Source organism: Erinaceus europaeus, chromosome 12 (assembly GCF_950295315.1).
Source record: "Erinaceus europaeus chromosome 12, mEriEur2.1, whole genome shotgun sequence".
Lineage (NCBI taxonomy): Eukaryota > Metazoa > Chordata > Mammalia > Eulipotyphla > Erinaceidae > Erinaceus > Erinaceus europaeus.
The window spans coordinates 5,293,240-5,306,300 of NC_080173.1; the positions used below are offsets into that span (position 1 = coordinate 5,293,240).

The 13,061-nt window shown below is 46.9% G+C and overlaps 1 long non-coding RNA gene across 1 annotated transcript in view; it reads left to right on the forward strand.

Moving 5' to 3' along the window:
- Positions 1 to 7,626, forward strand: part of LOC132541815 (uncharacterized) — a 7,726-nt gene extending 100 nt beyond the window's left edge. Inside the window, exons 1-3 of the long non-coding RNA XR_009552896.1 lie at positions 1 to 304; positions 1,432 to 1,524; positions 7,375 to 7,626. The exon at positions 1 to 304 is cut by the window's left edge and continues 100 nt beyond it. This is a non-coding gene — a long non-coding RNA (uncharacterized LOC132541815). The remainder of the gene's footprint in view (positions 305 to 1,431; positions 1,525 to 7,374) is intronic.
- Positions 7,627 to 13,061: the final 5,435 nt, after the last annotated feature.

A 13,061-nucleotide genomic window follows, 5' to 3' on the forward strand; every position in this document is an offset into this window, starting at 1 on the left:
GGCTGGTCTTTGGAGGCAATGGTGTCGCCCCCTCCCCCACTCCACAATTTAAAAAGACATGATTTAGGGTGCATTTTTCTGAATCTTTGAGAATGACCCAGATTTTAATCCCAGCGTGACCACCTAGGAGTTTATCATCATCATCATCATCATCATCATCATCATGGTTGATTGGATACAGACAGCCAGAAACTGAGAGGATAAGGGAGAGAGACACCCGCAGCCCTGTTCCACCACTCGCAAAACTTTCCCCCTGCAAGTGGGGACCGGGGGCTCGAACCCGGGTCTTTGTGCCCTGTGACAGGTGCGCTACCGCCCGGCCCCCCCCTCTCTGTCTCTTATCTGAACGGAGAAAATCCGGGAGCAGATACATAGTGCATGCCAAGAGGCCCAGCTCACCAAAAATAAAAGGCAGTCAAGTTAAAAAAAAAAAAAAAAAAAAAGAATGAATGAATGAATGAATGTACCTAGTATTTTCGTCATGGTAAGATATAAAAGAGAAGTTAGACCGGAAGAGGTACAGCTAACCCTGGAAGTTAAGTGGAGAGAAAGTGGATCGGGAGGACGCAGAGTGCAGAGTGCAGTTCACATTGGGGAAAGGCAGGTATTTTTTTTTGGCGGGGGGGGGGGGGGGGGATGCTTTCGTTTGTGGGAAAGGAGGGTGAAGACTGACAAGTTATCACACGAGTGAAAAACAGGTGGGGGCCGGGCGGTGGTGCACTTAGTATTAAGCGCAAGAATCCAGGTTCGAGTCCCCAGGTCCCCTCCACGTGCTGCAAGTCCGCTTGAAGCGTTGAAGCAGGTCTGCAGGTGTCTTTCTGTCTATCTCTCTCACTATCTCCCACTCCTTTCTCAATTTCTCTCTGTCCTATCGAGTAAAATGGGGGGGGGGAAAGGTCACCAGGAGCAGTGGGTTGGTAGTGCCAGCACTGAGCCCCAACGATAAACCTGGAGGCAAAAAAAAAAAAAAAAGAAAGAAAAAAGAGAGAGAGAAAAAAAAAAGAAAAGAAAAGAAAAGCAGGTCTCCTGATTTTAAATTACTGGGTTTCCTGCCAAGACAGCAACTTTCCACAGGTGCTTATTGCCTGAACTTGGTGAGCTGCGTTAGGGGTCACTGGATTATGTGGGCCTGTGTGCCCTCTTAGTCTGGAGTGATCCTAACGTGCTCAGCAGCTCCTGTTCTCTTGTGAAATGGATTTACTTTCCCCGACACTATTAGGAAGTTGCGTTTGAAGAACATTTCATACATAAAGGATGGCCAAATGGGATTTGAACCAGTCTCACAGTTAATAATAAATATTACATTGTTCCGAGAAGCCCTACAGCAGTAGAATTCTACTTTGTTGAAGTTGGTGTTTCTCCAATATCATGGCACAGAAAATCTGAATAACAAGCTATTAATATCTCTTCATTCCTCTTTTTTTTTTCCAGAGCACATTTTGGGAAATGCTGACATAAAGAAAATCATTTTTTAAAAGAAAGAAAGAAAGAAATCATTTACCCGAACACGGGACTGTTCAAAAGGTAGGCTCACTTCTCAAAAGATGTTTCAGAACCACTGTTTTTGGGAAAATCATCTGGCAGAATGTCAGTGAGGATAGTTTCAGTTCAATAAACACTCCATATGGCCCTTATTATTGAGGTGCTGTAAGTCACAGAACATTTGGAGAAGGAAGTGAACCTTCCTTGCCCTTCCTCCTACATATAATATGGGCAATAAATAGAATCTCAATACTATTTAAACAAATATCAACATAAAATTGTTTCTAAAACAATGGGGTGGGGGCCGGGCAGTGGCATACCAGGTTAAGTGCACATAGTACAAAACACAAGGACCCGTGTTTGAACCCCCAACTCCCCACCTGCAGGGGGTGGGGGGGGTCACTTCACAAGCGGTAAAGCAGGTCTGCAGGTGTCTTTCTCCCTCTCTATCTTCCCTCCCCTCTCAGTTTCTCTCTGTCATAGCCAATAAAATGGGAAAAATGACTGCCAGGAGCAGTGGATTTGTAGTGCCAGCAGCAGGCCCCAGCAATAACTCTGGAGGCAATAAATACATACATACATACACACACACATACATACATACATACATACATTCATAAATGGGGCTAATTACATGGAAAAGTATGAGTTGTTCCAAGTACTGACAGAAATTCCACAATTCAGGACCTCTTAATAAACCTAGGAAATTTATTCATGGATTCCTAGGAAGATCTCCTTTATGGCTAACTTTGCCTCCTGTAAATAGAATGTACAGTTAGCTTATGCATCTGAGTGTATTGTATAATGAACTGAGTGGCACTGACTGGAATTTTGTCTAAACATAATAGAATAAAATTTTGTATCATCAAGATTGCCTTGAGCACCATTCAAGATTGTTTCCTTACTAAAGTAACAGTAAGGGATCTTAAAGAGCTACTTTCATATGTTTGGTACAAACATCTGTCAAGGAGAGCATTAGATTGACTTGCTAGTATGTAACTTAACCTGCAGTTTTGTTTTTTTATCTTGAGTCATAAATAGCTTATTTTACTTTTATTTTTTATTGATTTATAAAATGGAAATATTGACAAGACTATAAGGATAAAAGGGGTACAGTTCCACAAAATTACCACCAGAACTCCATATCCCACCCCACCCCCCCTTGAAAGCTTTCCTGTTCTTTATCTCTCTGGGAATATGGACCCAGGGTCATTGTGGGATGCAGAAGGTGGGAGGTCTGGCTTTTGGAAATGCTTTTCCACTGACCATGGGTGTTGGCAGATGGATCCGTACTCCCAACCTGTCTCTCTCTTTCCCTAGTGGGGCTCCAGGACACATTGGTGGGGTCATCTGCCCAGGGAAGTCAGATTGGCGTCATGGTAGCATCTGGAACCTGGTGACTGAAAAAGCATTAAGATACAAAGCAGAACAAATTGTTACATAGTCGGGAACCTAAAGGAAATAATATTGCAGATGAAGATTTGGGGTCTCCATTTTGGAAAAAGCTAGTAGGTCTATTTTAGGTCTATTCCAAGGGGCCCATGACTTCACTAGTTTTTGCCTGAGTCTGACAGCTAACATGCAGGTGACTCAAGTTATTGTCTGGGGAGATGGTGTCATAGTTGGAAAAAGGACTAGAAAGCTGGATCATGGAAGAGTAGCTCCCAAATATAGGAAAAGCATATAAATAATATTAACTGTAAACCCCATCAGTTTGATCTGAGGCCCATATTCAGTGCAGGAGCCTGTGTGACCTCTGCATCCCTGTAAGTCTGGGCTCACATTCTGTGGTCACGGCTAGGAACATTCCAGGCTGCACTCATTTCAGGACCCATCATCCTCGGGTGATAGGTAAGAGTGTGTTGTCCAAGCTCCCTTAGGAGAATGAACAGTTCCTACTCTTGTTGGTCCACATTGAAGGCAAGGTCCTATAGGGGCCCACAAAGGGGTCCATTATGTTGTTCCTGATGGAGATGACCAGTGACAGTGGAGAGAGGGATCTGTTAGAGGTTTAGGCTCATCATGTCTGTGTGGAAATTGCAGGACTCCCTGACTAAGGCCCCAGGTGATGGGGTCACCTGGTAGAGTCATCATTAAAGTGTGCCGGTCTCTTGTCCTTATTCAGCTTTTGTAGTCCTTACTTTGTCTGACAAGGTTAGCTTTGGAGTGATTGAGGGACATGAAATAGGAAGTAGGTGAGGAGGGTATCTAGGTCTAAGTAGAAACTATTTCATTAGGTTTGTCACGGTTAAATCTGCAGTTTTAAGGAAGACCTGCATGAGAATGACAGTCACAATACCTTGGGTTGGTCTTTCTTCAGCGTACAAGTTTCTACTCTGTAGGACTAGAAATGATTTTTGGAACACAGAAGACAATACTATTGACCAAAGTCAAAACGGCCTAATCTATAAACCTACAATGTGAATTAACTTCTTTCTAGAGAAGGACATTATGATCAGCCAGCTGAATAAGTGTATTTGCCAGCAGGGTATACCTTTGCAAAGGAAGGGTTGTTTTCTTTTTTTTAATCTTTTTAAAAAATTTTTTTATTATTTATTTTTCCTTTTGTTGCCCTTGTTTTATTGTTGTTGTAGTTACTGTTGTTATTGATGTCGTTGTTGGATAGGACAGAGAGAAACGGAGAGAGGAGGGGAGACAGAGAGAGGAGAGAAAGACAGACACCTGCAGACCTGCTTCACCGCCTGTGAAGCGACTCCCCTGCAGGTGGGGAGCCGGGGCTCGAACCGGAATCCTTACGCCGGTTCTTGTGCTTTGCGCCACGTGCACTTAACCGGCTGCGCTATCGCCCGACTCCCTTTTTAAATCTTTTTTTTTTATTATTAGAGAGAGACAGCCAGAAATTGAGAAGGAAGGGGGAGATAGAGAAGAACAGAGATAGAGAGGCACCTTCAGCCCTGCTTCACCACTCATGAAGCTTTCCCCCTGCAGGTGGGAACCGGGGGCTCAAACCTGGGTCCTTGCACATTGTAACACGTTTACTCAACCTGGTGCACCACCACCGACCGGCACCTGCAAAGGAAGCTCTTCATTCAGTACAGTCTTATACTATGATGTATATTGGCCACACAGAGGATGAAATCACAAGATTGACAGCCCAATCCACAGAATCCCTATGCTTCAGACAGGGTCTCCCTCTCTCCCTTCCTCCAGCTAGAGTACAATGCAGTTGACTTCATTAAGCTTTTCTGTTAGTTGTGCCAAGGTCATCAATTTCTTTTTTTTTTTCCTTACAAGTTTTTCTTTATTTTTTAAATTTATTATTAGTATTTGCCTCCAGAGTTATTGCTGGGGCCCAGTGCCTGTACCACCCATGATGCACTGCTCCTGTCGACTACTTTTTCCCCCTTTTGTTGCCCTTGTTGTTTTATCATTGTGGTTATTGTTGTTGTTGTTGTTATTGATGTCGTTGTTGCCGGATAGGACGGAGAGAAATGGAGGGGAAGACAGAGAAGGGGAGAGAAAGACACCTGTAGACCTACTTCACCGCTTGTGAAGCAACCTCCCTGCAGGTGGGGAGCTGGGGGCTCGAACTGGGATCCTTATGCCGGTCCTTAAACTTCATGCCATGTGCAGTTAACCCGCTGCGCTACTGCCTGACCCCCATCAAGTTTCTATTTTTGGTTTTCTCCAATTCCCTTGGATCCTTTCCTCTGTGACACTGTACTTGAATTAAGATTCACTTGAATTGAGATTATATGTATGCCTAGTAACAGTTGGCATGTATGTACATGGATAATAATTTACCATGTTTGCAAAACAAGCAGCATGTGGGCTCAACAGAACCCTCTGTGGTAAGTAAATAACTCTGGGACCCCCAAAACCTAGAGGCTCCCCACCCATGTTCTGTTGGTATGCATGAGACCCCTTCTGTTTCATTGGTTTAATACCCCCTGCTTAACACTGTATTCTATTTACATAACCACTGTATTCTATTTACATAACCACTGTATTCTGTTTACATAACCACTACAGGGCATTGGTTCAATCCCCACTGGTTCATGATATGTTTTTGCTCCGCCCCCTCTCCTTGTCTCACACTGATTTTCACCAGTCACTTTTCTCTCCACCCTCTCTGCGTCGCATCCTGTTCCCACCCTACTGGGCCAGTATATTTATAAGGACAAGATTGTTGTTTGTAGTGGTTAGTTTAGCTTAGCTTGGTATAGATTGCGCTGCGTCCTGCATGAATAAAGAGATACTGCGTACAGCCCAGCCATGAGTCCCCGAGTCTCTGTTCACCGCTGCGAAGCTAGCCCGGCCTGCTGGAGCTCCCGAACAAAAACAACAATGTTCTACCCAGGATAGAGAAAATGGAGAAAGACGACATATCAGGAGGAGGAATAGCACCAAGAGATTAGCACCCGTCGAGAAATCTGGGCTCTAGACAATTTTCATACCAGGTAACGCCAATAGCCTGTAAGATTTTGAGTCAGCTCCAAGAGTTTGCCACGGAAGACTGCAACCCAGAGGTTTACAGCAAAGAGTAGACACTGGAGCTTCTCAAACTGCTTCAGTGCCTGCCCATTCTGCCTGAGTCTAGGACAGAGGAGCTGACATGGTGTTGGGAGGTGTAAGGAGAGGCAGGATATCGTGCATGTAGAGAGTCTGGGAGGAGAAGAGAGAGGGGAGCATCAGTGAGCTCCAACCATCACACTGAGCAAAGTCCACAGTGCTAGCCATGACCATCAAGATGCTCAGGTTGATTCTTGCCACACTAAACTGAAAGTATCGACCACTCCCGCCCAACTCCCTCCCCGCTTACCATACAGTGCAGTCCCCTTGGAAGTAAATGAAGACGGGGCTCACTTTCTGTTTCCTTCCATTCCTGGAGATACTGTATCTCCTTCTAGGGTCGTTGCTACAATTCTAGGCTGATTTCCTTTGCAAGCCCAACACCATCTGCTTTACAGACTGGTTTCTGCACAGATGAAGAAGCTGATGCTATTAGAAAAGACTCAGGTCACTGGGAGTCCAGCGGTAGCGCAGCGGATTAAGCGCACGCACGTGGCACAAAGCGCAAGGATCCCGGTTCGAGCCCCTGGCTCCCCACCTGCAGGGGAGTCGCTTCACAGGCAGTGAAGCAGGTCTGCAGGTGTCTGTCTTTCTCTCCCCCTCTCTGTCTTCCCCCTCCTCTCTCCATCTCTCTCTGTCCTATCCAACAATGACGACATCAATGGCTACAACAACAAGGGCAACAAAAGGGAATGAATAAATAAATAAATATTTATTTATTTATAAAAATAAATAATATAAAAAGAAAAGACTCAGGTCATTGACTGCATGTCCCAAGCCAGTGAACAGAAAACAGGAATTTCAGGGCTGTCCTGTTCATCTATTGGTAAACATTACAGCTAAGAAAGAAAGGAGATGAGTTTGAGAGGAGGGTTAAGGTAAAAGGCTCTCATGTATGAATACAGACAATTCCATCCCTTGGAAAAGGAAAGTTCAAAACAATGTTTTCTCTAGGTCAGGGGTTCCCAAAGGATGCCACTGTTATTCCAGTCTCCCCCCCCCCCCCAAGTTTTGTCTACATCAGGAATGGGGACTGCCCTGCCCACAGGTCCATATACAACCCATGAATCATTCGTCCTCGCCCTGTTAAGGCAGCCAAAGGCAATACTCAGCATTCAGTAACTCAACTCTTAAGAGTTTGCCTCATGGTAACAGTAAGTGCTGATTTTCAAGTCAATAATGTTATATTATAAATATGCAAATGCTCATTGGCTAGAAGAAGAAGAAGAAAGTTCCCTAACTATGGTCTGTTTCTTTCTCCTCTGAGCAAAGCCAGACACAGATTCATAGCAGGCTAGGAAATTGGCCATTCTCACCCCTTAATTTCCTAAGAGTCCAAATCGTCCATTTTGAATACAGTGGCCTTCACCTCATGGATCACCTGCCTCCACATCAGTTTTAAGTAACAGTGTCTGAAGTTTTAACTCTGAAGTCACCTTCTTCACCTCAGCTTGGATGGAGCTTAAAGGAATCATGTGACATGAGATCAGCCAGAAAGAGAAGGATGAAGGTGGGATGACCTCATTCATGGACAGAAGTTGAGAAAGAACAACAGAAGGGAAAAACACAAAGCAGGCCTGGAGTTGGTGTATTGCAGCAAAGTAAAGGACTGGGGGGGAGGGGGTGTTAGGGGGAGGGGAGTGAGTGCTCAGGTCCTGGAACATGATGGCAGAAGACCTAGAGGGGGTTGGAGTGTTATATGGAAAACTGAGAAATGTTACACATGGACCAACTACTGTATTTTACTTTCAACTGTAAACTATTAATCCCCCTAATAAGGAAAAAATAATAAAAATTCAATGTAAAAAAATAGTTTTAACTCAAGGGTGGGGGAGATAGCATAAAGGCCTGAGGTTCCAAGGGCCTGAGGTTCAGTCCTCCACACCACCATAAGCCAGAGCTGAGTAGTGCTCTGGTTTAAGAAAAGAAAGAAGGAAATGAAAGGAAAGAAAGAAAAAAGAAAAGAAAGAAAATTCACCTCAACCTTCTTTTTCTTCAGACCTAAGACTGATTCTCATCATCACCACCTCCTTTTCCTCGACCTCAGATTGGCTGAGTTCAGTGCGCCACGGCCCTGTCTCGCCACAAGCATCACCACTGCATGCACCTGACTGGGTATTTGATTTATCTGTTTACTAGGAATACGCATGAGTCAGTATTACCAGTGACATGACACGTGGGCGCACACACACACACACACTCACAGCCATGCTACTGACCAGACCACAGCTTTTGGCCACTCCAGACTCTCAGCTTCTCCACCAGTATTTCCTGACACCACAAACAAATGCTACAACAAAGAGGTTATTGTACCTGACCCCACTACAGTCCTAGCACTTCACTTCTTGGATATCGGAGGATTAAGACATGACAACAATCTAGACAGTCACTAAACGCAACAGAAAGCAGTGACTTTGTAGGAGACGGCACAACAGTGATGCAAAAAGACGTTCCTGTGTGAGGCTCCAAAACCCCAGGTTCAGTCCTGTGCAACACCATAAGCCAGAGACAGTCAGTGCTGCTGGGGAGGAGGGTTCTTCTCCTATTGTTACTCATCTTAAGATCTCAAGTAGTTTTCCTCTAAACCAAGGCCCAGGGTGGTCTCCCAGGATCAGGGGCAATACTGATCATATCCAAAATGATGTGCATTTCAATTCAAATCTACCACATTTCCTTCCTTACCATCGGCTAAGTCCCAACCACACTGCTGCTGACAGCCCCAAAGCCCCAATACCACATACCATGTGGGCTGTGTCCAACCTCCAAAAGATCTTTGATTGGAGTCAGGCAGTGGCACATATTACAGTGCCCAAGAACCCGCATTCACGACCCTGGGCCCCCACCTGCAGGGAAGGAAGCTTCACAAGCAGTGAAGCATTGTTATAATAAGTCCCTCTCCCGCTTCCCTCTCAATTTCTCTCTGTCTCTATCCAAAGGTAAATAGACCCTTGATGTATTGCTTTCTCAATAAGCATCAAGTTCACTCTAAGGTCTTCCAGAACCTCCCTTCTGATAGAGAATTGCCTGTTAATCCCGGTTTTGAACATCAGTGAGCAGGCAAAAAAAAAAAAAAAAAAAAGGGTATAATAACCTATCTCAGAATACTGGAAGAAGGGTGTGTTCCTATAAGTGCCAAGAAGCGATTGAGGAAGTGAGTCAGAATAACAAAGGAGGGGCCGGTCGGTAGCGAAGCGGGTTAAGCGCCCATGGTGCAAAGCATAAGGACCAGCAAGGATCCCGGTTTGAGCCCCCAGCTCCCCACCTGCAAGGGGGTCGCTTCACAAACGATGAAGCAGGTCTGCAGGTGTCTTTCTTCCTCTCTCCCTCCCCCTCCTCTCTTGATTTCTCTCTGACCTAGCTAGTAAAAATGGGGGAGAGGGGGAGATGGCTGCCAGGAGCAGTGGATCCATAGTGCTGGTCCCAAGCCCAGCAATAAACCTGGAGAGGGAAAAAAAAAGAGGGGGGGGGTCCAGGTTGTAGTGCACTGAGTTAAACTCACATAGTACAAGCACAAGGACCAGAGCAAAGATCCTGGTTGGAGCCCCCGGCTCCCCAACCTGCACGGAGGTCGCTTTGCAAGACGTGAAGCAGGTCTGCAGGTGTCTGTCTTTCTCCCTCTCTGTCTGCCCCTCCTCTCCATTTCTCTTGTCCTAGCCAACAACAACAAATGGAAAAAATGGCTGCCAAGACCAGTGGATTCTTAGTGCAGGCACTGAACCCCAGCGATAACCCTGGGGGCAAAAAAGCAAAACAAAACAGTGTATTTATGGAACAGCAGGGCACTGAAGTTCTACCCTACAGGGAACCTCTGGGGAAAAACAGAACATACCCCCTCAGAACACATCACCCAAGAGAAAAGAAAACTCCCTATTTATCTATATAATAATGCCCCTCTGTTGTCAACAGCAGACTGGTCATAGGAGTGGCCACTTCCTGGTCCTCTGGTCACACTCGTGCTGGAGAAAAGTCCCTGGGCAGAGAGATTCAGAAGCCGGAGGCAGAAATCCCTGAAATTGGGCAGCAGGCTGCGGGCATCCAGTATGTCTCCCTCCCTCCAACTTTGCCCCCGGCTGGCCAAGGCATTGGCAGGAGTCAGTGTGTTTAACTAGGTGCACCCTAAGGTACCTTGCAGCAGCCTGGGTCCTCAGCTTACATGCCCCATGCCTGGGCTGTCCTTGTTGGGTCACTTAGCTTTGAGAGCAGATCAATACCTATTGAGTCCAGTACTGCACTCTGGCCCAAAGAGAACTCACTGCTCAGCACACAGTGGCTGCTTAATGTCCACAGGCTGAGTGAGGGGACAGGGTGTAGAATTAGCTGGAGAGAGAAATCTGACACTTGGGCCTGCCCAGTGCCGCAGGCGATGGAAGGCAGGGAGCACTGCCTTTTGAACTACCTGTAGTTGGTGGTCACTGTGCAGAAAGACAGATAAGCTTTAACTCTCAAACACATCATTTCTGCTCCAGAGAGAGCAGCCTGTAAGAGCTGTGACGTTCAGATGTAGGTGTCTTGGTACTTTTTTTTTTTTTTTTTTTTTTGCATTAGGAGGACACAGTTATTTCTTTCTCCCATTCGCTCAGTAGGCCTCGTGGTGTCTTGGTACTTTTTGTGGCTCAGACTGGAGTGAGCCTAGAGGACCGGCTGCACTACAGCTCTTCGCTCTTGACTCTCCAAATCCGCCGCCATTTGGCAGAGTTGGAGCCTGCGCGCCCTCCTGGCCCAGGACCCAGGGCCCAGGGGCTGGGACCAGGCTCACCTTCTGCAGAAACGCCATCCTCGGCCTGTACTGCTGGCCTTGGTGTCGGATGGTCATCTCGGAGCCCGGCTGAACGCAGAGGCAGGACTCCCGCGGGAGACGACAGGCAGCCGGCCCGGCCCGGCCCGCACACGCCCAGGCGCCCGCAGCAGGAGGCGCCGGGTCGGGGCGCAGCAGCCGGGGCGCCCCTGCACTCGGGGCTCGGACACGCCCCCTGGGAGGCCCCGCCGGCCAATCAGCGGGCTGTGCTCGGGCTCATTAGCATCCGCTGCGCTTGCGCCCACGTGCCGCCGGGGGGCGGTGTGCGGCTGGGCGGGGCCCGCGGAGCCCCAGGTGAGACCCGCCTCTGCTGGAGGCCAGGTGGGCTGCGTGGGGGCGGAGACTCTGCAGTAGAGAGCGAGGCTTGGACCTAAACACTGGAGCCCGAGGAAGTGAAAACATACACTGGAAGCCAGGCGTTGGCACACCTGGTTTAGCGCACACACTACAGAGCACAAGGACCCAGGTTCAAGACCGTGGTCCCAGGGTGTCTCTCTCCCTACCTACCTCCCCTTCCCCTCTCAATTTCTCTCCGCCTCTATCCGATAATAAATAAAATAAAATAAAATAAAATAAAATAAAATAAAATAAAAGCCAGGCGGTGGCACGCCTGGTTGAGCACACACATTACAGTGCACAAGGACTCAGGCCTCTGGTCCCCACCTGCAGGAGGGAAAGCTTCAAAGTGGTGAAGCAGGGCTGCAGGTGTCTCTCTGTCTCATTCCCTCTCTGTCTCCCCCTCCCTTCTTAAATTCTCTTTGTCTCTATGCAATAATAAATTTAAAAATATATAAAAGTACAGTTGCCATGTTAAAAAATTCTTACACACACACACATACACACACACACACACACACACACACACACACACACACGAACAGGTTAGGGATACCTGACTAATCCATCCCTGTATCACTCGGTGGCCATTAGCTACTTATTGAAACTTTCTTTTTTGTTGTTTTTGTTTGTTTGTTTTTTGCCTCCAGGGTTATCGCTGGGGTGAGCTCAGTGCCTGCACTATGAATCCACTGCCCCTGGAGACCATCCTTTGTTCCATTATTGCTGTTGTTGCTATTATTGTTGCTGCTGGTGGTGGTGCATGTTGTTGAATAGGACAGAGAGAAATTGAGAGGGAGGAACAGAGAGGAGAAGAGAAAGATAGACACCTGAAGACCTGCTTCACTGATTGTGAAGTAACCCACCCCCCCCCTCGCAGGTGGGGAGCAGGGGGCTGAAACCAAGATCCTTACATTGGTCTTTGTGCTTTGTGGTGTGTGTGCCTAACCCCGTGCATCACTGCCCAGCCCCCTATTGAAACTTTCTTTAAAAAAAAAATATCTTTATTTATTTATTGGATAGAGACAGTCAGAAATCAAGAGGGAAGGAAGCGATAGAGATAGAGAGGGTGAGAGACAGAGAGACTCCTGAAGCCCTGCTTCACCACTTGTGAAGCTTTCCCCCTGCAGGTGGGGACTCGGGGCTTTGTAACACGTGCACTCAACCGGGTGCACCACCACCCAGCCAGTTGAAACTTCCTTAATGTCAGATCTCATCTAACTCTAGGAAAGTGAACAGATAAGAAATGGCACCCACCTGGTAGGAACTCTGAGGACGGAGTACATCACCAAGTCAGTTAACAGTGCAGTGTGGCTGGTGGTGAGAACTGCTTGTCTGTCAGGCAGGCTGGCTCTCAACACTGGAACTGGCATTTACTCAAGCTAGTTGTGGAACCCCCTAGGGCTTCATATCCCCAGCTGATCAGTGAGGATACTGCATCCCCGACGTGGTTGGAGAGATCTGTGTTTTGGTTTTTAAATTGCTGCATGTAGAAATCACTCAGTAATTGGCACATGCTGAGGGTCTGGTAAACCATAATTTCTTGGAACTGTTTCGAGCTATTAGTTGAGGGGTCTGAGAGCTCTGTAGAGCACAGACGATGATAGGCTCAGGTTACAAGATTGTCACCAGGAGCCGGGCGGTAGCGCAGCGGGTTAAGTGCAGGTGGCACAAAGCATAAGGACCAGCGTAAAGATCCCAGTTCGAGCCCCCGGCTCCCCACCTCTTTCTCTCCCTCTCTCTGTCTTCCCCTCCTCTCTCCATTTCTCTCTGTCCTATCCAACAACGGCATCAATAACAACAATAACTACAACAATAAAAAGGGCAACAAAAGGGAATAAATAAATAAATATTAAAAAAGAGAAGATTGGCACTGTACTGGAGCATCACAGTTCACGGAATAACACTGTGTTGT